The sequence below is a fragment of the Sturnira hondurensis genome, unplaced genomic scaffold (assembly GCF_014824575.4).
Source record: "Sturnira hondurensis isolate 20B ecotype Veracruz unplaced genomic scaffold, ASM1482457v3 Scaffold0004068, whole genome shotgun sequence".
Lineage (NCBI taxonomy): Eukaryota > Metazoa > Chordata > Mammalia > Chiroptera > Phyllostomidae > Sturnira > Sturnira hondurensis.
In genome coordinates this window covers 1,983,807-2,011,267 of record NW_028076699.1, presented here as the reverse complement: position 1 = coordinate 2,011,267, position 27,461 = coordinate 1,983,807, and the positions used below count along the sequence as shown (strand labels likewise).

The window sequence follows — 27,461 nt, the reverse complement described above, 5'->3', positions numbered from 1 at the left end:
ATAATGCACATAAAGCGCTTAGCACAGTGCTTGGTATTAGCTAGTAGGGAATACATTATCAGTATTCGTGTTGGATCTCTGCTATGACCCATTGTCTCCCCTTCTCCATCCTGCTCTGAGCCCCAGAAGGATGATAGGATTAGAACCGCAGGGTCAGGTGGACCTGACTTCAGATCTTCACCCCTCTGTTTACCAGCTGGCTGCCACATCACACATTTGTCTTTTAGCTTCATGTGGCTTAGTTTCCCTTTCTGGAAAGCGGGAAGAGGAACACCATAGCTAATACGTCATTGTTGGTAGGATAACTGTGAAATGCACTTGAGCCCTTCACATTGGTGCACTGCATGCACTCAATAAATCCTCATTGTTGTGATCATCTCCATGATGTGCAGACAGCAAGCCCTTCATAAACTGTAAATGATTACACACCTGGAGGAGATGTTTCAATGGTTATTCACAGGAAGTTTCATTGCTGTGAGAATATGTGGAGGCTGCCATTTTCTGAAACTTGCTGAATTTCTCCTTTCAGTCCTTCACAGGATCTGTGATTACTGTGTCCTCTATGATTTGGCCCAGGCACACTCCCTCCAGGAAGCCTTCCCTAATTAATCATTCTGTGTCTACCTACTCTTTATTCTCCAAACACACAATCCTTAGGAGTAAATTCAGATTTGCCAAGCAGATGAATTAGGGTTAATTAGTTGTAGCACTAGAGGATTCTCAGAATTGCTTTAAATCATGCACTCCCAAAGTGCAGTTGAACCACATGCCATTTACAAACATTTGATTAACACTCGGGGGCTCTGGAATATTCCTATTGCCCAAATTAAGGTCCAGATTTGGTTTAGGCTATTTAACGCACATATGTTAAATGTTGCTTTGCTAATCTTCAAAGTAGGCCTTGTCCCTTCTAGGATTTCCAATCACATTCCCGAAGGAGGGGACTCTGACGTTAGTGTTCATCGCCTTCAAGGAGGAAATACGTTGAAGTACGGTTGTGCTAGGTAGGGCTCAGAGGTAGGTGGACTGCCGAGCTGATTTTCGACAAGCAAAGCATTTGGTACCTGTTGTACAGTCCTCCATGCCTCTCTGTGATGGAAAGGATGAACCTCCTGGAATGGTTGTAAATTGCATACCAAAAGCAGGGGCCTGGGGACATTTTACTCACACCAGCAAAGAATTGGGAAACTGAAGAGCAACATAATAGTTTTAGAATTTTTCTTCTTAATTTGTTTCTTTTTTTCTCTCCTGATCAATTATGGTAAGCCCCTTGCATGGAATGGACCCACGGGCTCACTTGAGGATAACAACGAAGGAGAAAGCAGAGGGGAGGGCCCCACTCCTTAGTAGGCTTGAGAGAGGAAGAGCTGAGGGGACAGATGTGATAAATGTTCATGCAATAGTATTGTATGAAGAAAAATATAAGACCGGCTGAGCCCCATCACTTATGGGAAGGGAGGAGAAATAAGACAGGGGCCTTTGTACTTTGTGGCTCTATAACATCAGGAACAGGTCCTGAGGAACAATGCAGAGGCTCCAAGGAACTAAAAACACAGACTTCTTCGGGAGAGGCCCAGAAGGGCATGTTGAATGGCACCCAAGTATCCCTGCAAGCTCAAGTCTGTATACTCAATTTTGGGGATGATGGGAGTGGCCCATTCTGGAGATAGAAATCATCAGGGCAGAGTGCAGATGCTGGCTCCTCTTCACCCTTCTCTGGCCTGGGTAGGTACCCACTGGAAGCTCATGGTGAACACTCATTACCAGTCTCCAGCTTCAGCCATAGACTGCCAGGTGGACAATGGCCCAGACCTCACTGCTTCTGGCCCTGCTCTTGTTCTGTATGGACCCACATCTTGTTTCAGGCCTTGATTCTGCCTCAGGATTAGTGTCTGCTCTAGTCCTGGCAGCTAGATTTTGTATTTGGTGTCTCTGACTCTCCACTCCTGGTTATCCACTCAAGGACTCAAGCTTAGTCACATTCTCTCCACTCCATCCCTTGGAGGGTAACAGTTTGTTATTAATACTCTCCTTCCATTTCTTCATCTATCCTTTAAACATACACACCAGCAGATACACAAACACACACACACACACACACACACATGCACACACACATATATTTAGAAAATGAGATGGCAAAATAGTCATGGCTCTGCAACTTGTTTTCTCCCACGTGGGCAGTAGGTCATGGGCATTTTTCTGGATCAATATATATAGAATCAACACATTCTTTAACACCTATAATATTCCATAATATAAATTATCATAATGTACTTAACCATTACTATACTGATCACTGAGGTTTGATTCTTTCTTTTATCATTATAGGTAATATTGTAATACACACACTTGTACCCATGCGACTCACATGCTACAACTTTCATTTCTGTTGAAGATATGCAGTGATTCCAGTGGGTTCATGGGTACGTGGGTATTGATATGTGTATCTAAAATTTTGATAGGTGCACTACTGCCAGGTGTAAGAGAGTAAAATTTATAGCTAGACTCACTTGTCACTCTTTACCTGTTGGATTGGGGCAAACTATTTTGGTTTCTAAATTTCAGTTTCCTCATCTACAAAATGGTTCAATAAAATATATTTTGAAGCCTAAAGGTAACCAATATATACCACCTGGCACAAAATGGAGGCTTAATACTTAAGTTACATCTTCTTAAATTATTTTACTATTATTAAAAGGCACACCCTAAACTTACAATGAGCAGAAAAATAAAAACCAAGGGCACATGGCTAAAAGCCCCATAGGCTAATCCAGCTCTCCCTCTGCTTGGCGTTAGGCTGTGCAAATCATTTGAATCTTCTGGGACTCCAAATCCACAATTATTGACAGTGGGGCATCACAATAAGCTGCCACTAGGTTCCTTTGCAATTCTGCAATTTCTGTAATTGGTTATTTTACTTCCAGAGCATTAGCAGGCAGAAGCTATTGGACTTTCAGATCTATACCAATTCTTTGCACTGAGACAGAGAGGCAAGATTAGAAAATTAGAAAATAAATAAACATTCCAGGCCAGGCTCCTAAATACATGGTGGAAAAACACAGTTGGCTCCTATAGATGGCATATCCTCCCCCTGGGATCTCAGCCTTTGGCAGATCTCAGCTGTTGCACCATATCTACTAGGTTCTCAAACTTTCTCATTACAAAGAGGGTCAGTAAGCATCTCTGCAGGGACTGGGGATGAGGGATAGATTGGTCTCTAAACAGTTTCCCAGGAGCCAGTCCCACCACCCCAACCCCCCAGGCAGGTTCTTCTTCCCCAACACACACCCAAAGCCTCCAGAAACCATGACCTCACAATCCATTCTGTGGTCCAGCTACATGTGTCTACACTCAACATTCAGCCCTTACGTCTAACGGATTGCTGAAGTCCCAGAATGTGTGGGCCAGGGCCTTTCTTTTGCCTAGCAGGAGCCCAGGAAAACTTGGCTGAGTGAAAAGGAATTGTGTAATTGTTGTTTAATATAGTTACACTGATTAAATACTCTAATTTAAGATACAAGCCTCCTTCTACACTCAGAACACTTTTTAAAATAAATGCAGATAAATTGAAAATATGACTCATAGACCATTAGCATGGGAGATATTTTAGAGAATCTCTCCCAATACTGTCATTTCTTCCTTCCTTCCTCCCTCCTTCCTTTCTTTCCTTCTGTTTCTCTTAAAAAAAAATTAATCGTCACCCAAGGACGTGTTTATCAGTTTTAGAGGTGGGGAGAAGAAAGAGAGAAACATCCATATAAGAGAGGAACATCAATCAGTTGCCTCCTGTCGGCACCCTGACCAGGGATCAAATGCACAACCTATGTGTGTACCCTGAACATGATTGAACATGTGACCTTTAGTGTTAGGATGACACTCCGACCAAGTCACCCAGCCAGGGCTCGCTCTTTCTTTCTTTCTTTCTTTCTTTCTTTCTTTCTTTCTTTCTTTCTTTATTATTTTTTAAAACCTAGTCTNTTAAAAAAAAATTAATCCTCACCCAAGGACGTGTTTATCAGTTTTAGAGGTGGGGAGAAGAAAAAGAGAAACATCCATATAAGAGAGGAACATCAATCAGTTGCCTCCTGTCGGCACCCTGACCAGGGATCAAATGCACAACCTATGTGTGTACCCTGAACATGATTGAACCTCTGACCTTTACTGTTCAGGATGACACTCCGACCAAGTCACCCAGCCAGGGCTCTTTCTTTCTTTCTTTCTTTATTATTTTTTAAAACCTAGTCTTGGAATCAGAAGCCTTGGGCATGTTTCTGCCATTTGACTAGGTCGTCACAAACCTGGAACCTCAGCTTCCTCAACTTCAGGATAGGACTACCTTCTTTCCAGTCCCGTGCATGTATGTTTGGTGTGAAACTTGATTATCAGGATAGTCTGTGAACTCAAAAGGAAAAAAAAAACTATAAGAACTACAGAGGTTTTAATTCTTCAGAATTTTTCTTTCTTCTGTGTCTTAATTATAAGTCAATTAAAATCTATAATGGAAAAGAGACTTGAGACTTAAGGAGACTTTCTTTTAAAATCCTCTTTCTAAACTTAGAGGCAGGGAGAATCAAATTGTTAAAAGTTTTACATTCTAATCACTCCTATTGAAGCTTCTGACATTCTGTTTGGGCTTGACACAGTTGGTGGAAAGAGTAAGCCTTCATAACACCAAAAAGTTGCTAACACAACTGCAGGAATATTTCAGCCACGGGCGACATGTAAAGAATCCCCAGCTACACAATCACATTAACATTTAATGTGCCCAAGTTCAGCTAAAATATGTTTCCTCTCTTCTGCATTTCTTTCCTGAAGTGAAAATACCCATGGAACCGGAGAATTACATTTGCAGTCTGTTCTGAGTCCCCCACAGGAAAGGGAGTCCTTTAGACCCCTTTGCCCACACAGGCAGCTCCTCAAGGTAAACACAGCTTGTTCATGTGGGCAAACATCTTTTATCATTTTACACCCTTTATAGGTCAGCCAGTTTGAGTTGGAGACACAGGAGAGTTCCCGGAGAAATTCATTACTGCCACTCATTCTGGTTTTCCGTCTCAATATAATTAAGCTTGGCTAATTGTCTATCATGATTAAAATCATGCCAATAACAACCTTGTTCTTGAGTTTGGCTCTGCTCCAAACTTGTTAATCGCTCTTGTTTTAGAGTAGGTCATTCTGTACCTTGCTTCAGCTGTGAAATTCCTTATAAATAACACGCTTAGATAATAAGATCATCCTTGGGTGACCAGGAACTGTCAACTTGGATGACACAAGCTGTGGCTAATATATGGCATAACTGAATTATAATTCGAGTCATTCCTAACATCTTAGACCATGGAACTGACTTTGACTCGGTGCAATTTCACTAGGGAAAAAAAAGTAAAGTCCTGAATATAGGTTCAAAAATTAATTGCACAGAGATCAGGTGGCAGGAGTTCATGAAACAGATTGGATTACATGGAGTGGGCCCACAGCTCAACATGAGTCAATATGGCTTCGAAAAGTACAAGATTTGCCTGAGTTAATCGAAATTCAACGTCTCACCTAACCTAACAGGTATTAGTTACAAGGAATACTATTATTTTATGCACCCCTAGGGAAAAGAAAGTGCTACCGATTAAAAGTTATGCCAATGTTTTCTTGTCATTCAGAATTTGTATTTTATACTTAGTGAGCGATCTCTTGGGTGCATTTGTATCCTATATCATGCTGCTCTAGTTCCCTGCTTTCCTGAGTACTTTACATTTCAAAGCTAAATCATGGTATAGTCTTTGTTAAGCTCCTTTAACTGTCAACCCAACTCAGCCTATGGAGCCACAGCAATATGCATAACTCAGTGGAAGCCATGAGCTCTGACCAAGTGCGTGAGCAGAAGTAGCAACCACTGCCTGATAGTCAACAGCGATTATAAGGTGTCAGCAATTCTACAATGTAGCCACACTTTCCAGATATTAAAGTGTAGAATAAATATACATGTTAGTATTTATGCAATATAGTATAGGGTTCAAAGCAAGAGAGATTGATAACCTTGCTCTCTTTAGTGCCATTAAGTTCCGTATCTTAGATAGGGCTCTGAGCTCTGAGCAACATACCTTGTGCAAGGCTCTCTCTGATTTATGTACACTCTCCCCTCGGTTTTCTCTGAATACTACATATGGCTCTACCTATACCAGCTTTCGTAGCACAATGCCATTTTTATTCCCATGTTCACTTCAGAAAATGTGTGGTCCTTGAGATCAAGGGAGCCTTCCTCATTTCCGCCCCATGAACAACTAGGATGGTTCCTAACACACAGTAGATGTTCAATAGGTAAATGAATAAATAGAAGAAGGAATGACTTTTGTACCATGATGAACTCTAGATCACAAAACAGTTTTCTTTAAAAAGAACTTTTAAAAACATTATTGTAATGTAGATGATGATCAAACAGTCTTATTTATTGAGATAAACATATAAAATCATTTAAAAATGTTTTACATCAACAATGCCTATAGGATTAGATTGTGAACAGCTCCTCACATCCCTCCTCTATCCTTGCACTCACGTATGTAGAGCCTGTGTTCTTTTTCTTTCTCTGCTGTCTTCTTTATTTTTAATACATTTTATTGATTATGCTATTGCAGTTGTTCCAGTTTTCTCCCTTTGCCCCTTTCCACCTGGTACCCCCATTCCCTCCAGCAATCCCCCCTTAGTTCATGTCCATGGGTCATGCATATAAGTTCTTTAGTTTCTCCATTTCCTATACTATCTCCCTGTCTATTTTGTACCTACCAATTACACTTCTTAATACCTGCACCTTTCCCCCATTCCCCTCCTTCCCTGTCCCAGTTGATAACTCTTCAAAGGTCTTCATATCTACGATTCTGTTCCTATTCTGATATGCTTAGTTTGTTTTTTAGATTCAGATGTTGATAGTTGTGAAATTTTTGCTATTTTAATGTTCATAGTTTTGATCTTCTTTTTCTTAAATAAGTTCCTTTAACATTTCATGTAAAAATGGCTTGCCGGTGATGAACTCCTTTAGATTTACCTTGTCTGGGAAACACTTTATCTGCCCTTCCATTCTAAATGATAGCTTTGATGGACAGAGTCATCTAGGTTGTAGGTCCTTGCTTTTCATCACTTTGAATACTTCCTTCCAGTCCCTTTTAGCCTACAGAGTTTCTTTTGAGAAACAAGCTGACAGTCTTCTGGGAACTCCTTTGTAGGTAATTCTGCTTTTCCTTTGCTGCTTTTAAGATTCTCTCCTCATCTTTAACCTTTAGCATTTTAGTTATGATGTGTCTTGGTGTGGTCCTCTTTGAGTCCAATTTGTTTGGGACTCTGTGCTTCCTGGACTTGTGTATCTATTTCCTTAACCAAATTAGGGAAGTTTTCTTTCATTATTTTTTCAAATAAGTTTTCACTTTCTTGCTCTTCCTCTTCTCCTTCTGGCACCATTATGATTCAGATGTTGGTACATTTATCTGGAGATGTTCCATAGGCTCCTTATACTATCCCTGTTGTTGTTGTTTTTTAATTCTTTTTTCTTTTAGCTGTTCTGGTTGAATGCTTATTTCTTCCTTCCTTATGTTCTAAATTGTTGATTTGAATCTCAGTGCCATTCCCTCCCTTGTTGGTTCCCTGTAGATTTTTCTTTGTTTCACTTAACATAACCTTCATTTCTTCATGGGTCTTTTGTGTGCTGTTGACATACTGAATAAGTTCTTTGAGCATCCTGATAACCAGCGTTTTGAACTCTGCATCTCTTATGCTGGCTATCTCTATTTTATTTAGTTATTTTCCTGGGGTTTTGTTCTGTTCTTTCATTTGGGCCATATTTCTTTGTCACCTCAAATTGGCAGCCTCTGTGTGTTTGTTTCTCTGTATTAGGTAGAGCTGCTTTGACTCCCTGTCTTAGTAGCGCGGCCTATTGTAGAAAAGGCACCTGTAATTTGTGCAGGGCGGAGTCTTAGGTAATCACCAGGGTGGGGCAACCCGCTTTATGGCTTTATGACTATATGTGGGGTGGGGGGGAGGGATCAGGGGGCCAATGTTGCTGCCTGGCACTTGCCTTGTTTCTAGTCATTTTACTTACTCCCTGTATGTGACTGGTGCCCTTCTAGCTTTTGTTCTGGTGCTGAATCCCAGAGGGGGTGTGTCTATGTGAGTTCTAAGCCCTTGAGGACCCGTTAAACAGAATACCCTGAAAATCCAGCAGTTTCTTCCACCACCCCAACCTCCACTGGTTTTTACAGTCAAAAGTTATGGGGATTTATATTCCTGGTGCTAGAACCCTGGGCTGTGTGGTCTGGCCTGGGGCTGGGGTCCTTGGCTCCTGAGGTTTCCCTCCCAATTTTTATCCACCACACATGAATGTGGGACCACCTGTTCTGCTGCCTGTCTGTGTCACACCAGATCTCCATGCCTATCTTCCCACCTTTGTGTCTCTACCCCTGCTACCTGTCTGAATGAATGTGGCTTTTTTAAATCCTTGGTTGTCAGATTTCCATACAGCTCAATTTTCTGACAGTATTGGGTGTTATTTGTTTTGAGGTCTGGTTGTAATTTTTTCTGTAGTTGTATGAGAAGGCGAAGTTTGTTTACTTATGTCTGTATCTTGACCAGAAGTCTGGCCCTATGTTCTAATGAAGAGCCTTTAAGCCTTGATACTAACCGGGTGCAAATCTAATTCTGCCATTTAACTGCCTGAGAGAACATGAGATTTACTCTCAGTAGATCTGTTGAATTGACCTACTTCCTTAAATTGCTGTGAGGTTGGAGTAACACATATACAGATCCTGCACAGTGCCTGCTATACTGTACATACTCAGTGAGTTTTAGCTACAGGCTTATAATGTGTGTTACAACCTACAAGGAGCTTTCACATCCACTGTGTTTTTTGATTGTTATGCAATTTTGAGAAGAGGCTCTTCTATTCCTATTTTTCAAACACTAATATAGACTTGGAAATAAAAGTAGCCTACATAAAATCACAGTGTCAGGCTAAGACTCTTAACTTTAGTTCTCCTTGTCAAATGACATTCATATTTTTCAAAAAGTATTTTATGATCTGGACGGAACATTCGAGATAATCTAATCCTAAACTCACTTAGCATATAAGGAAACTGAAGAACAGAGAGTAAGTGATTTTATTTCAGTACCATTCAGTTACTGATAGAGCTGGGATCTCAACCCAGACATCTCGTTTCTGGAAAAAAATACTCATTTTGGTATGTTCACCCAACATGGTGTCCAACTCTGAAGAGTGCATCCTTAAGTGAAAACACTTTTTGGTACTATGGGATATGCCCTGCCTTCTTCTCGAACCTCACTTTTTACTGATATGCCTCTTTTCTCTCATTTCACATGATCCCTTTAATTCTCTCCCCCCCACACACTCGTTCCCCAATGTGCTTGCTTTCCCTCTGTGCAGAGAGCTCTTCCCCTGATACTTTGTCGTGTTTGTTTTCTTCTTTAATTCAAGTCTCTGCTCAAATGTCACCTCGTAAAGGAGAATTTCTCTATCCAAATTTGCCTTTTAGATTCTAAGAGAACTACTATGCACTACTGTCTAACATTCTTAATTCCCCTGCTCTGCTACTTTCTTTATGGCACTTATATTTCTTTATAGCACTAATATTATGTATTTACATATTGAGTGTCATGTCTCTTCCACTATGATGTAGACCTCACAAGGGCAGTAGCTGTGTTTGTTTTGTTCGTCATCACATCACTACCAGAAGAATGCCTGGCACATAGGATGTGCTCAGTGAAAACATATTTTGAGGGTCACCTATGTTCCAAGCACTGGAACAGGCACTGGGAAAACAGTCACGAGGAAACCATCCACCTCTTCTGTTCTCATGTAGTTTTAGTCTAGTGATGGACGTAGTAGACATTGATTAAATAATCACAGAATATATGATAAGAGCATGTAATAAAGGAGAGGTGAACCAGTACTGAGATTATGAAAATATTTCCCTGAGCAGGTAATTTTCTGTGTACACATGTGAGAGATAACATTTTGGTTGTAAACTAGGCAAAGAGAGTAGCAGGTGAGTATGCCAATGTGGAAAACGCTAATAATCCCTTCTCGTGTCGAGGAGGGATAGTGGTGGGAGGCAGGTAGCAGAGGGATGCAGAAGTGGGTAAGAGTCTGACTGTGTGAGACTGTTTAGGACACTGGAGGGATTTGAGCCTTTATCTCGTGGGGCATGAGAAGCTACTGAAGGATTTTAATCACAGAGGTGATATGTTTGGTTCCATGTTTTTAAATGGTCAACTTTGTAATTGTTTGGAAAATGAAGCGGAAGAGAGTAAGGGAGGAATCAGAATAATTAGTCAGGAGGTCACTGCAATAATATACCCACAGGGCAAGTGATAGTGACTTATACTAAGGTGGAGACAGAGGAAGTGAAAAGGAATGGATGGACCAAGATCTTAGAGTTCACAGGATTTCATGAGGGATCAGATTTGAAGATTGAGGAAGAGGGTGCGTCAGGGACAACCAAGGTATTTGTTTTTCCTACTTGTAAAATTGGATGAAAGGTAGTAACAGAGAGAGGGACAATCCTGGCATGGAACAAGGTCATGAATGCTATTTTGGACACGCTGAATTTGAAATGATTTTGAGACATCTAAGTGCAGATATGAAATAGCAAAAAATATAGGTCTGGAGCTCAGGAAGGCTCTGCATTGGAGACAGAGCTGGACAGTTTTAGATGGTCCTCAAGGCTCCAGGTATGGGAAGTGTAGAGGATAGTTTGAGAAGAGGATCAGAGTGGCATTTTAAGAAACTCGAACACTTAATAGCTAGGTAGAAAAGGATGGATCTAAAATGGTACAGAGAAATAGACAGAAATAAATGAGAAATTCAGAAGAAATGTGTCCACTGAGGCCGGGTGTTCCATGGAAAGAGGAGTGATCAGCAATGCTAAACATGGCAGCCAGGTGACCAAAGACATGTACTGAGGTGGGCACCTGGTTATTGACTCTGAGGTCGCCTGTTGACTTTAGTGAAGTCTGTTCAAGTTGAATGATTAAACAAAAACATATTAGAAGAAGCCAAATGGAGAAAAACAAGATTTGTAATGGAGATGGCAATAAAAGGCAGATCTTTTAGGAAAAATTGATGTTAAGTTAGGGGAGAGAAAAAGAAAAGGTTATAGTTGGTGGGAGAAGTTTGGTGTGGGTATCTGGAAGGTTACTTATTTAACAGATTAAAAACTGAAGAGACTGAAGTGTGTTTATATGATGGGAAGGAATGTCCTTTCAAAGGACATATTTCAAAGCCTACGTAGAGGAATTAGCCTCAGCAAAGGAACTAAGACCACTCTTATAACAGGAGGAAACGGGTGCAGACATAGGTAGGTTTGTATGTTTAATGGGAAGAAGGGAAGGGAGTTCTCATTTCACTGATTTATTTTGCATGTACAACAGGAGCCAGTCATGGATGGTAAAGAAATGTTGGGAATGAGTTCAGAGTATGAGGATAGTGGCTAAAGGAGGAAATGCTTCCCTGGCAGGTGTAGCTCAGTGGATTGAGCGCGGGCCTGCGAACCACACGATTGCAGTTCGATTCCCTGTCAGGGCACATGCCTGGGTTGCAGGCCGGTTTCCTGCAGGCCAGCTCCCAGCAGGGGACACACGAAAGGCAACCATACATTGATTGATGTTTCTCTCCCTCTCCTTCCCCTCTAAAGATAAATAAATAAGTAAAATCTTTTTTTAAAAAGGAGGAAATGCTTAATGGAGAGAGTGTGACAATAAGTTGAACAGATAGACCTAGTAGGATGCGGATTTTTTTGAGGTTGAAGGTCATACCGGTCTGCCCACTAAAGTGACCCTCTAGTCACCTGGGCAAGTATAAACACCAAGTAAAGGTTTAGTTTGGTTTATTCTGGGTCGGTTTCTTTCCAGATACCTGTTATAAAAAACCAGAGAGTCAAAAGAGTTAAAGATTGTGGTGAATGCATTACAGACATTGTCTTAAATAAAGAACACATTCCTCACTATGTTTACTAGTTGGATGACAGAGATTTTCTCTTTCATTCATTCATTTTCTATCCTTGCCCAAGGACATGCCCTTTGACTTTAGGGAGAGAAAGATAGTGAGAAAGAGAGAGGGAAATAGTGATGTGTGAGAGAAACATCAATGGGCTGCCTCTCCCATGCTCCCTGAACAGGGACTGAACCCACAACGTAGGCCTGTGTCCCCACTGGGAATCGAACCTGTGACCTTTTCAGTCCATGGGATTATGCTCCAACCAGCTGAGCCACATTAGCCAGGGCTCTTTCATTCATTCTTATTTAGAGTACTATTTCAGGTGAGATTCTATGCTTGCCTGGGACATTTTGGTTCCTGCCCACCCTTCCTATTTAACTGTGAGCTGCTTTGAAGGAAGAGTCCATAACTAATTCATGTCTGTATTGCCAATGCCTAGGTCAGCATTTTTCTCATTGCAGATGACTGAGAAGTGGTAAATAAATATGTTGTATAAACTCATGCATGTGGAAGACATTTAGACAGGGCAATTCCGGTAAGATATTTATATATTCTCTAACAATAAAAATAATAATCACCAACACCCTTGCTACAGGTTTATGGTTTACTTCTCAAAATAGAATAAACAGAATGAGATGAAAACCAACCTAAGCTCTGAATGAGAGATGTGGTCATTATTTTTTTAGTTTTCTTTGCTGAGGAGATGTTATTTCTCCCCCTTCCAGAGAAATGAGAAAAAGAGGAATGAACCAGACTAGATAGCTTTAAAATTCTTCATTAGCATCCACACTGAATAAATTTCAACAGCAGGAGCCTTAACACAGCTTTCACTGGATCTGATGCACAGAAAACGAAGCCTGCCAATCTTGCAACATGTCTCAAGATGAAGAAGGTCAACATATCAGAAAATAAAATCAGTAGCAGAGACTTCAAAGAAATTCATCCCATGAGTTCTTCTCAATGAATGCAGTGCAAGATTGAAGAATTCAATTACATGAAAAAGAGGCCCTTTTTTTTTAATACCATGCCCAGCTATTAGTTTTTTTGTCATTGCTAACATGAAGGCATATTGTTAGCCATCAGGAAATCTCAACAAATTCATACATTCAAATCACAAGGGATTTGTTTGGTAGATGGATCTGAAATCTGGTTTGCTTCCAACTCCTCACCTCAGATTTCATTTATGCCAAGAAGAATGCAATCAGATATAGAAATATCCAACTAATTGCCACTGAGCTGCTTTATTCCTTTAGAGAAAAAAATCCTGCCTTTAATTCTCATGGCACATTATAATTAGCTTTTTTTATTTGGGCTTGTTGACCAATTGGATTTCCTCTGTCTTAGAAAGCAGAGACAGAGAAGGGTTATCTAAGTACATTCTGGAAGGCAAGAGCCTTAAAAATGTGTCTTATCATTTTTCCTGATAAATCAAATTCTAGGGGTTGATTCAAACAAAATCATGTTTTCGGCTTCAAAACATAAAGCTTAACTTATGTTATATTAGTAATTTTAAAATGTTCTTTGCACGACACTGTATAGAATCTCTTGTGGTAGACCAACAGCCACACGTCCCTTATGTCCTGGCACGCATGCTCTCTGGGCATGTGACTTTGATGGTCCTTCATCCCAGAGGTAGAGTCTGTTTTTCCATCCCTTGGTTTTGGACTGGTCTTGTGATTTGTCTTGACCAAAAGAATAGAGTGGAAGTGAAGTTTTACTGGTGTCAGAGCCTAGACCTTGAAAGGTCTTGGAGCTTTCTTGGCCCTCTCGGCGCGCTGCTCTGAGACCTCCACGTGAGAAAATCTGTCTGGCTGACAGGAGGATGAGAGGCATGGCGGAGAATAGAGGCTTGCCAGCGCTCAGCCAGCACCGCTGCCAGACGTGTGAGTGCGGCCGTCTTGGACCTTCAAACTCAGCCTCCCATCCAGCTGAAAGTAACAGCCTGAATGAGCCCAGGGTGAGCCAGTGGAATCCAGCAGGCCACCCAACAGAAGTGTAATGAATAATAAAGAAATGCTGTTTTAAACCAGTTAAGCTTTCGGTTGGTGTACCCCAAGGATTAGATAGCTGATCAGCAAAAGTTAACTGATACATCAAAAAAAAAATCCTTATGTTTTCCAACGTTAAGTAATAGTAGTAAATTATGCTATATTCACACAATGGACTATAATGCAGATATTAAAAACATGTTTGCACAGAGGTTTTGTTGGTGTGGGCATGTGCTTGTGCCATAACACTTAGTGAAAAGCAACATGAAATATATAAAAAGGGCTCTTATTAAGTGACAGAGAATATTACTGGAGAAAAGACACGAAAACCTTTTAAAGGCTATTAATGGTGAAATCCGTTGTACCTTTTCACTTGTGCTTTCCTCTATTTTTTCTTTATAATTGTATATCAGCCTCCTCCCTTCATCCAAGTCAACAACCATGAACGCCTTTTTATTGGGTCCCAAATTGAGGGAGGACTTTTGTGTTGTTAGGAAGATTGTTGCCTGTATTTGTACAGTTCTGCCTAACTTCTTTCTCCCACAGCTCTTGCCTCTTTGCAGTAGCAGCAGAGAACACAGGTCTTAAAGTGAAAGAAGCCCATTAGGGTACGACAGACACTTGTGGAAAATTTAATCTGGGAAGAATAGTTGAACAGGGTTAATAAAGACTACATTGAAGGTTAGGCATATTCCAGTTTAATTTTATTCATAGTACTCAGCCTTCCTTGATGTCCTATTTTATATCTGTTTGTCTGTTTGGTCATTTGCATATCTCTCCAACTAGAATGGTAAGTTCATGAGGTGGGATCTTTACCTACCTGATCCCTGCTACATCCTGCCCATGGAATGATGTTTGCAACAGAATAGTACTTCAAATATTTGTTAAATGACTAAACAAGGTAACTGACCAAAGACTGGCTTTATATTTAATGAGTCTTTAGGATGAAAATGTAGTGGAGAGAATCCTGGTGTTAGGATCTAAAATCCTGTTCTGGGAGCTCTTCAATTTTAGACAAGTCTTTTCACTTCTCTGTACACAAGTTTCTTGCTATGAAGAGGGATTGCTAAAATTTACCCTCAAAAGTACCTGAAAAGTTAATTAAAGTTTATGAGAGAATAAACAATAAATCCTGGGCAATTTGAAACTAATAACAATAGGTGGCACTTACCTATTTGTCAAGAGCATCACATGCATTGACTCTTGTCCTTATAACAACCTCAACATGTAGGTACTACCATGGTTCCCACTTTATAGACAAGAAAACTAAGACTTAGAGACTTAGGTAAGGTAGTCCAGCTAAGTAGAGAAAGTAGATTCAACCTCAGTGGAATTTCTGGGTTGGGTCCAAATCACATATTCATTTGAACATAATAATAATTGCATTTAATAACTATTGCCTGTGAATGCTGCCACAGTGGTACATGAATGTTAAGATTCTGTCATCTTTGTCCCTTTCCTGTAAAACTCAAGTTTCCAAAATTAACAGGACAGGATGCGTTATCAAATTCATGAACTCCTCAGAGCATCATCCTAGGACTCAGAGTGCATATTCTAGAAAGAAAAAAAAAATGCAAGAGCATTGCTTCTCTGGGTCCTGCCAACTGAATACATCTAATTTCTCTAATTTGATCTGTCACTGACAGTTCAGGGCTTAGGCCCTAAAATCTGCCCCATAGACCTTTGCTGTTACCTCCTAACTAGTCTTTTTGCCTCTTGTCTTGTACCTCCCACCTGTCATCTGCACTGTGTCGAAATGACTTGTCTTGAACTCATATCTTACCATGTCACTCCCTGTCTTACTGTCATTTACAAGGGAGGCCAAGCTACCTAGCAGAACACACATAACACTCCAAGTCCCTTGATTTCCTTGTCCACCAACACTACTTACTCTTTGCCAGACAATATCTGACCAGTTACCATTCTCTTCCCATGGGGCTTTGTTACTTACTGGTGTATTGACTTATGATCTTTCTTCTTCTTGGAATGGTATGCCATAAATTTTACTCACACTACCTTTTAATCCACTAGGACTCAGCTCAGGTGACACCTCCTCCAGGAAGCTTTCCCTAATCCCAGAGCTGAATTGGGTGTCTCTCTTTTCTGCTCTCAGTATCAATCCTCTGCTTGTCTATTTTGTCTAATACAAGGAGATCCCCAGTGGCATAGCATCCTACCATTGTTGTCCATAAAGCGAAAATGAAATGTCCATAAAATGAAAATAGGATCTACACCTCATAGGACTGCTATAAGGTTTAGATGACTTGATACATATAAAGCACTTAGAATGGTGTGTATAATTGCAGTGCTCGTGGGAAGTAAGCATTAGGTATCATCTTAATATCTTCAGAAACTCCTACCCCATCTGCCACATAGGAGGCACTAGAGTAAATATGTGCTTACGTTGGGCACCAAATTGCCTTTGCAGTTGACATTGTTTAAAAATTCCATGATAAAGTCTTAGCATCTTCATTGTGTGTTGTTCAAGTAAGAGAAAAGAGGGACCTGAAAAAGTATCCATTTCAATTTAAAAAAAAAAGGACTCCCTTGAGAAATAGCTAATTCTAGGTGTGAGACAGACAGTATACAAGATGAGCTTGAGGCACCTTAGAGCACCAGAAAGGAAGGAAGTGCTAGTACAAAGCAAAGCACAGAATCATGCGGTATGTCAAATGGGCAAAAACACAGACAGCAATAACAACAAAACTGAAAGAGCTTCCCTTGATCAAAACCATAATACTGGCACAAATCCTGGCCTGGCACAAATATGCTCCCATTTTATTACACAATCTTTTATTACAAAGCCATAGCATGTAATTCTATAACCGAACAATATCACACTTAAGCACACCACATAACATTTAGGTGAAATGTTCAAATTAAAACTATAAATTATTACATCTATATTATTACTCTACCAACCACACTCGAGCAGGTGCTACTTTTGTCAGACCCTGTAATTTGGCACCAAAGTAAGTAAAATTGTATTGAATTTTAACACAGAGTAGAAAATTAATATCCATGTCCATAATAATACAAATAAGTGATTGAATATATAAATGATAGAGAACAGATAAATCCCTCATGCAGAAGAATTTCAAATAATTTCTGTAAATACTTGGCCCTCAAAGGGGTAGAGCAAAATGCCATACTCCTTAAGTATGGTCTGGGTGTGATCGTTTCCTTCCCCAGAGCGCACTAGAGAAAAGGCAGCGAACAAGAGTGACCTCGGCCAGGCGAGCAAGTCAGCATCGGCAGGGTAAGTCTTCATTTTAAGTGCCTTTCATATGAAACAATGGAAATGGTGCTTTACATTTATCATCTTCCCCCCAAAACCTGTAACCTGAGTTGAATCATGAGAAAAGCGTCAGACAAAGCCTGAGACATTGAGGACCACTCTGCAAAATAACTGACCCCTACTCCTCAAAACTACGAAGACCGTCACAACCCATGTCAGTCTGAGAAACTGTCACAGCCAAGAGGAGCCTACAGAGACCCAAGGACTAAAAAGCTATGTAGGATCCGGGATGGGATTCAGGTACAGAGAAAGGAGATTAGGTAAGAACTAAGGAAATTGGAGTAAAATGGGCTTGGTCAGTGATGATGTATTAATATTGGTCCATTGAATGTGATGTGTATATCCTAAATGTTAGATGTGAATAGGAGAAACTAGGTCTGAGTTACGTGGAAACTCAATGGTCAATTTTTGCAGTTTTAAAAATGACTCTAAAATAAAGATGTTATTTTTTAAAGTGCCCGTTACATGAGAAGTACTCTACAAGGTGCTTTTCTCTCATTAGCTAATTTAATTCTCTCAGCAAAAGATGAGAATATCGAACAACAAAGAAATGAAGGGATTCGCCCACATAGCTTTTAAATGTCAGAATCAGGACTCAAATCTGGGAGTAACTGCCTCCAAACCTTGGGATTATTTGATGACACTCTATTGCAACTCTAGGATGAGAAGGATTCTCCCTGGGGACCGTGAGTGGCCAGAGAAGGCAGTGGGCGGCTGTCATTACGGGAGTGGGAGATGGTGGGTGTATGTGTTTGCATACTGTAGATATCAAAATACTTTTCATCCCACACTCTAATTCTTACACTTCTAGGGTTCTTGACTCACTGATGTTCTGAGTTCAATGCTTTCGCTTTAGAAAGAACTATTTAATGCCTTAAACAGCTTTCAGGTCCACTCTAAGAAATAACTTTTGGAACAATGACTTATTTTCCATTCTGCTTTTATGGAAGGGAAGCCTTTCACTGGGTTTTCAGCTCGGTGAGTTCTCCTGAGGGGAAGCACATCTTCTTGATGCGCAGAGCCCCTGGAGCCTGGCTCTCACAATTGTTCAATTCTGCATTGTACTGTCAAGAAATAAAAGGAGGAAAAATACAAGGGAAAATTTTACATCACTTTCCAATTTCATTTATATTCTTTCCATGCATCACTGGTCATTTTTTTTCAAGTACCATATTTAAAAAGTAAACTGAGTTCCTGGTGGACTCCCACTGTTTTAACTGTTTTATCCTCAGGTTTCCCCACCCATTCCCTCCCTCCAAGCCTTACGTCTTCTGGGCTTCTGGCATGAGTTTTACCGCATGGGGTGAAGGGAAGAAAACTAGTCTCTGTCTACACATGTAACCTAAGATTTTCTTCCCAGTGTATCCATATTGAATCAGGTATGACTCTGCGTACAGGCGATAATAGAGAGAGAAAATAGCAACATCCAGTTCACCACGTTAAACTCAATCCACAATCTCGTGTTCAACCACGAGGGAAGGGAGCGCCTGCGTGCGCCTCTCTCACTACCACTGACCTCCTTCTGGAGCTTCTGCCATTTCAACTACCTGCGGCGCTGGCCCTCTGACGTTTGGAACCAACAGGCCCCCGACTTTCTCCACTTCCCTATCCCCGCCCTCTCAGTTTCTGTAAATTGCACCAGTGTCTCCACAGTTACTTCGGTGGGAACATTTAGGGAGGTCTTGGGCCCTTCCCTTGGCATACTCCACTTTTCTGTCCCATTGCTAGTTCCTGGGTTGCTCCCCGCCCTCCAACTTGAACCCATCTTTCCTTTCCTCTCCATTCTCACCGCTTCTACGGTATTCAGGTTCTCATTACTTCTCATCTGAGCCTTTTCAATGGTCCCCTAGTTAGTCTCCTCACCTCCGGTCCCCCACGCCCATTATCTATTGTCCATCTCCCCACTAGTTTAATTTCTCTAAAGTGCTACTCTCATCCTGTAACCCCACTGCTGAAAAAGTTAAATGGCTCCCCACTGCCTCCAGGATGCATGACGAAATCCTCCACTTGGCATTCAAGGCCCTTCCCCATCTGGTCCTAAACAACCTTTCCAGACTTACCTCCTATGACTGCCCTACGTGAATGTTCTATTCCAGCCAAATGGATCCACTCATTACTGCATGCATGTCTCTGACTATGGGCCTCTCTACTCCAGTGATCTCTGGTATTTGGGTAGACTGATTTATTTTTCTCTGTTTGCTGTTATGTCCCACATGACCCACAAGGTTATTCCTGGCTACCCAGTCACATCTAGTTACCAGTACTCTGAGACAAAACTGGCAGTTGTCCTTCAAATGTGCTCAGCATCACGCTTTCCCTCAGACAACTGGGTGTCTGAATCAACCAAGTCCTTCTCTTTCCTTTTGTCCTTAATTTAAGGTCATGCTCTCCTCTGGGAGGCTCCACGGTCTTTTTCGTAAATGGCTTCCCCCATTTACAAGTGACCTCATCCCCTCGTTTCTCACACGTGCCCAGAAAAGTCTGAATTTCAGTAGTAAATTCGAAGTTGTTTTAAATGGGGCTCTTCACTTCTTTTTCTACCTCCTTCTTTCTGCTGACAACCCATCAAACACATACATGTGCGTATTCACTTTTGAATCTGATTCCAATGAACTGCTACCACAGTGATTCAAAAATACAGTGAGCCTAAGGATGACCTGAAGAACTTATTAAGTTAGATTCCTGTGTCCTACCCACAGAGATTCAGAGTCAGTAGGTCTAGACCACCCAGGCCCAAGAACACATATTTTTAACCAGCTCCCTGGGTGATTCTCATAATGATCTGAGGACCACACTTTGAATATCACTACTTTATAGTCTAGTCCTTCATTCCTGTTCCCTTTATGTGCATATCCTTTGGGTCAATATTTCTGAAACTCTCCTTCTGTCCCCATCTCTCAAAGTCCTACCCATCCACGTGGATGAATGATTGATGAGGGCAGGGGCTTTCGTCTATTTTGTTTACTGTTGTGTCCTCAGCACCTAGAATAGTGCCTGACACACCGGAGATGCTAAAAATAATCTTCTCCGAATGAAGGAGAGAATCTGACAAGAGAGAATTAAAATGTCACTGCTTCCTGGAAGCAGACTTTGATCAGTCACAAAAGAAATAGCCGCATCTTCTCAATCTTAGCACCTTTTTCTTTGCACCTGATCCCATGGATTGGCAAACTTTTTCCGTTAAAGAGAAAAATAAATACTTTTGGATTTATAGGACCCATAGCCACTGTTGCAACTACTCAGCTCTGCTGTTGTGGTGCAAAAGCAGTCAGGAGCAATATCTAAACAAATTGGTATAGTTGCACTCCAAAAAGACTTTATTCACTAAAAAGCAGGCAGGTAGTGGGCTGGATTTGGCCCATAAACTATCCTTTGCTGACCCTTATTCTGTTCATTTGTGTATCACATTTCTCTCTGTGGCTAGATTCCTAGATTATAAATTCCTTGAGTCAGGGACAGAATCTTATTAGAAAAGAAATGTGTGTCTGTATGCATGGATGTTCATATGTGTATATATACATCTTTATATATAGACAGATATATGAAACACACAAACATACATACCACATGGGATGAGTGTGGCTGCATATTTAGATTCTTTGATCCTTAGTTTTCTTATTACTCAAACATTATAGAACATGTATAGAGTGCCTGACATAGTGCCTAATCTATAACACATGCTGAGTATTTCTTACCTTCCTTCCTCTTTTTCCCTTAAAACAGTACTGCCAACCCCTATACAATGCACTCAGCAGATATTTATTGTGGCTTACAATATTAAAGGAACATGCTTGGAACTGAATGAAAGTCTGAGGCGAATGAGAAGAATGTATTTAAGTAGAAACTATTCTATTTCAAGAGTCCGAGATATGCAATCCAGTCCCAAATCCACTCACTCTTTCCCCAGTACATTAACTTTCCCATCCTTGGAGACAGCCTTTCCATACTTGTCCACACCATTTTTATTATCCACACACCACCCATATTCCCTGCTCACATCCTTACTGTAATAGCTGATGACTTCATCTCATGTTTCAGTGAAAATAGAAGCCACAGCAGCACTCTGTCACCTTCCACCACCAATGCTACACAACCATCCTCAACTCTCTGTACCTGTGCTCCTCACCTTTCCTTCCGCTCCCTCGGCACAGCGTGCCTACACCTACCAAAGGCAGACCCTGCCACTCACCTCTGTGTCCCCTCCTTATTTCCTTACAAAGACTTTAGTCTTTTACACATAACCTTTCTCTTTTGCACCATCAGTCACCCAACAGACGTGTTCTCATAGCTCCCGTGCGAAAGCAAAAACAACAAACCAAACCTCTCCTGATTCCCACATCTGACTCCCGTTTATTGCCCCCTGTCTCTGCCACTCCTGCAGCCAGATTACCTCAGTGGACTGTCTAGCGCTGTGGTTCCCAGAGTCTTCCATTACTTTTTGATTTTCAGAAAACAAAAGTCAAAAGAACAGAAAAGTGAAAAGACAAAGAAACATTTATATATACTGTGTCATAATTCACAGATATTTTGTCTCTTTAATTTTAAATATTTATTTATTCATTTTTTAACTTCAGACTTTAAACTTAAAAACCCCATGAAGTCAAGTGAGGTTCCCTTTCCCATTCATGTGTTCAGCCATTCCAAGTTAGCTTCCATCCTCACCACTCTCAAGGTGTCCAGTGCCCTCCATATTGCCAAATCCAACGGTCGTCTCTCTATCCTCATTTTAATTGTCACTGGGATTCAGCACATGACCTCTTCAACCTTCCTGAATTGCTCTCTTCTCATGGCTTACATTACAGTTTCATTCCTCCTAGTTTTCCTCATACTTCATTAGCTTCTCCTCCTCTTCCATCTCCTTGGCTGGCTCTTTCTCATCCTCTCCTGAATCTTGGGGCTCAAATATCTGTTCTGTCTACAGAGTCTTCTCCCGTGAGCTCACCAAGGCTTTAAGTGCCATTTAAATGTTAATGATCCCCCAGTTTATATTTCCAGCACAAACCAATATCCTGAGCCTTAGATATCATTTGGCTTTCTACTAGGGGTCTCAAATTTAATATATCATTGGTGGAGCTCTTCATAGCCAACCAGGCCAACTCTCCTTCTACTCTTCTTCATCGCAGTAAGTGCCATCTTCTTCCTTAAGCAAAGCCATGTGGAGTCGTCCCCAATTTCTCCCTTTTTCTGGACTTTCTCTTCCCCAATCTAATCCATTATCAACCTCTGTTGGTTGAACTTTCAAGATCTATCTCCACTTCAACTCTACAAAACCAGCCTAGCTCAGTTGCTTGTAACAATCTTAAGACAAAACCTCTTTCTCCAGCATCATTAGTCTCCGACCCTTTGGATCATTACCATTGTCCAACAAACATGCTCTCACGTCTGCCCTCTAAAAACAAAGCAAAACCATCACTGCAATAGTTTCTGTTTTCTACTTACACTCTAACCACCTACAAAGATGAACGTGATTGTGTCCCTTCCTTGTTGGAAACCCTTCCCATTGCTTACCACTGGCAAAAGCAAAAACCACAGCAAAAACAAAATAAAAACTAAGCGTCTACCTACCCTGTTGACCCCAACAAGTGCCACTCTTCTGGCTCATGGTGTTGCATCCACAAGGTTCTCCCAGCAAACCATTTCCTACCACTGGGCCTCTGTGTCTGCTACTTCCTCTGCCTGAAATGCTCTTCATCAACTCTTTCCGTGGCTGCCTCATTCTGTCCCTTAGTGCCCAGCTTAACCATCCCTTCTTCAGAGAGACTGCCCGTGACCTTATGTAAAAGAATAGCATAGATATAAGTGCTAGATTATTCCATTTGATATCATTCTGTTTAAACACTTTGTAGACACTGTGACAACAAGCCATTCCTTGTTTATTAGTTACCTTTTTATTTTTATAGCAGTTGATGGTTTGTCTTCCACCACCAAGGAATATGAGTTCCAGGACGTCAATACCTTGCATATTTACTGCATAGTCCCCAAACTCAGTGCCATGCCTAGCATATGGTAGATGCTCAATAAGTACTGGTTAAATGAACTAACAACACAATCTCATCTTGACACTTCCACTCAACAGTTTGAAATGTCTCCCCTCTTTTTCTCCACTTTGTAAAGCTCTCTTCATTGTCCAAATCCAGCTGTTCCCCTAGGAATGGGTCCCCCCTTCTTCTGTACCTTCATACTTTGTTCCTACCTCTCCCACGGCACTAGTAATAACTACAATCACTGCTGCTTACTGAGCACCCCCTCTATGCCAGGTATAGTGCTGAGTGTTTAAAAAACATTGTCTAGCTCAATCCACACACTCACACTAGGAGACAGGAATTATGCCTTTCACGGCAGAGGTGAGGAAGCCAAGTCTCTGAGAATTTAAGCAACTTGCCCAAGGTCACAGAACAGGTGGAACCAGGGATTTAAACCCCAGTCTGTCTAATTCCAAAGGTTATACTCTTCAGCACTGACTTATATCTTCTATCTGGTTGCACTGTCATTCCTTATACACGCCCCTCCCAACCTTCCTGAGGGCAGGGGGTTCTGTACAACTCCTACATCCTGAGGGTCTGGCACCCAGCTAGGCACAGAATTGGTGCTTAAGAAATATGGAACAAGCAAATCTGCCATTCATAAGTTTATCTGAATACTTTCTAAACCTATTAATAAATATTAACAGCCAGAAAGAAAAACAGCAACAGAAAGAAATTCAGTTGAATGGCTCTAAGAAATAGGTTCACAAAATAGCTAACTAGCCTAAGTGTGTGGAGTCTCAGATTTTATGTTTTTCACACCAAAGACAATACCAAGGTCACTGCCAAAGAAGACAGACATTATGTAATTAGGGAACACAGTGCCAACGATTACTCCAGAAGCTATTTCAAATTGAAACATGCTGGTGTTTGCTCATGTCCTTGTTCACACGAACAAAAGGCCTACATCTTGGAAAGTGTTTGGCTTTATTTGTTTGTATAACTGCTCAAGTCATTTTTTACTTGGCAGCCAGTGGCAGAGTCTTGCCCGAAGCATTGTCTGGACCCCAGTTTTTGCTGTGTTCTGTTGAAAACAAATGAGAAGGTAAGTGAAATGCCCGGCTTATGTCTGGGGCATGGTGTTTAGATGAGATCAGGAGACAGTGAAGCCTGTGGCTCCTGCCCCCTGGGGTGTGACCCAGAAAGATGGTGAAAATGGAGTCTCTCTCTTTCTGAGGACTGTCTGGGAACACCTGCAAGGTCAGGATGCGGACCAAGGCTGTGTCTCCCATTTCTGTGCCAGGCTTGTTACACTTTCTCATTGTTCCTGACAGGTGATTGATCTTCTCATTTTGCAGATGAGAAAACTACGAGACCTCACAGGCATACATGTTTCATTCAGATGATATAACGTTCAGATGTAAGCACTGTGTTCTCTGACTATAAAACCTATGCCAATTTTTCATCATCATCATCATATTATCATTATTTTTAATCCTCACCTGATGATATATTTATTGATTTGAGAGAGAGAGGAAGAAGGAGAGAGAGAAAGAGAAACATCAAAGTGAGAAAGAAATATCAATTGGTTGTCCCCTGTATTCACCCTGAATGGGGATAGAACCCACAACTTAGGTGTGTGCCCTGACTGGGACTCAAACTCAAAGCCCTGTGGTATATGGGATGACGCTCCAATCAACTGACCTGCCTGGCCAGGGCTCATCACATTTTTGGTTAGGCTCTCACTTCGCTCTTGCCATAGTGGTGCCCTTGCTACTCTTCAGTCCTCCTACAGACCCTGCCCTAGACTCTCCTGCTTGCTCGTACGTATGCCTGCCTACCTCTTCCCTCAGATTCTGCATGTCCCGCTGCATCGCGCCGTTCAAGTTGGGATGTCAATGTTCCTTTCTCTGTGACAGCCTTCCCAGCCAGCTCCCCTGTTACTCTCTACCTTCTTCTTTTCTTGGCTTTTCTCCATCACACTTATTACCTTCTAACCTAATACAGATCTACATTTGCTTTGGCTGTTTTTGCTTGTTATCTTTTCCCTCCAACTAGAATGTAACCTCAGTGGAATCAGTGAGTTTGTCCTTTGTTTACTGATTTGTATCTAGAGCCTAAACCAGCTTCTGGCCCAGTGTTAGTGTTCAATAAATATGCATTAGATAAAGAATAGTGTTAACTAGCAAACACGTTGGACACCTGCAGTTCATGTACATCAGCATGAAGTTCATGTCTCTGGGTGCGGGGGAGCGTTGGGAAGACAACGACAGTGAGAACGAAGGTCTGCCGAAGTGAATGACATAGAGAATGGGTGTGCTGGGGCCAGACCACCTGGGCTGAAATGTCTGCCCACCCCTATTGCGTCCATCACCTTGGGTGAGGAATTAGGCCTCTCTGACCCCCAGTTTTCTCGTTTGTAAAATAGGTACAGTAAAGGTGCCTTTCACATAGGGCTTTTTTTTTTCAAATTAACGAGTTATTATGTATAAGGTATTTAAAACAGCGCCCGGCATATTGTGATACATAATTACTTGTCTTTATTATTATTATCTAGTTAAGTATCAGTTCCCTTGAAGCATAATGCTGTACCTTTTTCCCATGAAAAGACATAAAACAAGGTATATATCTCCTCAGGCACCTAGGGAAGCACTCAACCATGCTGAAATTATCCTGAAAAGGAAAAGAAAAACAGAAAATAAAATAAAGCCAGGAAACAACCAAAACAAAACCAAAAGCTCAGCTTTCTTATCAATCCTGGGTTAAAAAGTAAGCTCTGTAGCAATATGTGCAGACACTTAGACACTGATTGTAAGAGGCAATTTAGACTGACCCCGGAATGTTAAAAAGGTAAGAAATTATAGGGCAATGCTGCTGGGATAATTTGACTTGTTTAGGGAGACAAGTGAGCCTTATTAGCTTATTACTATCACAGCAATTCCCTTCATTTCCTCAGAACCAAGGATATGGCTGGAGTTCATAACCCAGAGCAACATACAATATTTAGAGCAAAGTGTTGGTACCAGCTGAACACTGAAAGTCAATAGTTGCCTTCTAGGAGACAGGGAAAACTGGACAATTAACCAGATTGTTATTGGAAAGTGTCTGGCCTGTGGGCTACTGTCCCCGATACATGTACCTGAGTAGGGTTACCTGCTACCATTCATGTACTTTTTTTGCTCTTTCTTTCAACAAATTTTCATGCATCACCCTCCTTGTGCCCGGCTCTGAGCTAAGTACTGGGGGTGCAGAGATCCCTGCCCTCATAGTTATTGACAAATGTTCTCATGCTGATTGAAGTGATGGGCTGGTGTTTTGTTTTGTTTTGTTTTACTAGGTGTTCTACTAGGAAGTATAATTCTCTTTCTCTCCTCTCTCCCTACCTGTCATCTAATGATCTATCTATCCACTAAAGATTTGCTGAGCAGAACATGCCAGATCCTGCTCCCGAGTGCTAAGAATTAGATAGACTATCTGAGTTATTTCTCCGATATGAAGTCTGTCTTGCTCTACACAAGATTTAAAATGGCAGTGGGAGGTATACATACAAGTAAATATATAAATGCATTAATATGTTACAGTTTACGCAGGTGTGGGGCTTCAGCGTGGGGCACAGACAAGAGCTGTGTTTTAAGTGAAGGAGAAGCTTCAAGAAAACACCGGAGACAGACTATTAGGATCAAAGAGTAAGACTTCGAATTAGGTATAGCATGAGGTTAGACCTCCTTCAGAAGGCCACTTAGGATGTATCATTAACACCTAAGAGTCCAAAAAAAAGAAGTACACAAGATGTGACAGTCAGGCAATGAAAGAGAGAAAAAAGAAAAATTAGACCAGTGATATCCTGAGACATAAAACTAGAGTCTCCAAATTCACAAATACAAAAATGGCATATTCACACCCCTGCAAGTGAACTGCCGTTGCAACTTACTCTAAAACTTGATTTCTCACTACATGGTCCTTTAATCACTAATGACAGCTACTGCTAATATAGGGACAGGAAGAGAACAATAAAGTCACATTTGTCTGGTTTTATTATCTGATTGCACAAAAACTCGTACCAGCTGCCAATCTCCTGCAGAATGAAGTTCAAAGTCCTCACCATAATTCTTCAAGTCTCTCAAGAAGGCTCCAGCCCTCTTCCCATTTTCTCTCCTGCTGCTCCTTTCACGAAGCATAGAAAGCACCACACTGGACTGTTCGGGCTGCTGTGAATGCCCACC

General features: G+C 41.2%; 1 protein-coding gene across 1 annotated transcript in view; it reads right to left on the bottom strand.

The window, feature by feature from the left end:
* The window catches only part of DAB1 (DAB adaptor protein 1), a 773,228-nt gene that overhangs the window by 451,214 nt on the left and 294,553 nt on the right, over positions 1 to 27,461 (bottom strand). The window lies entirely within an intron of this gene.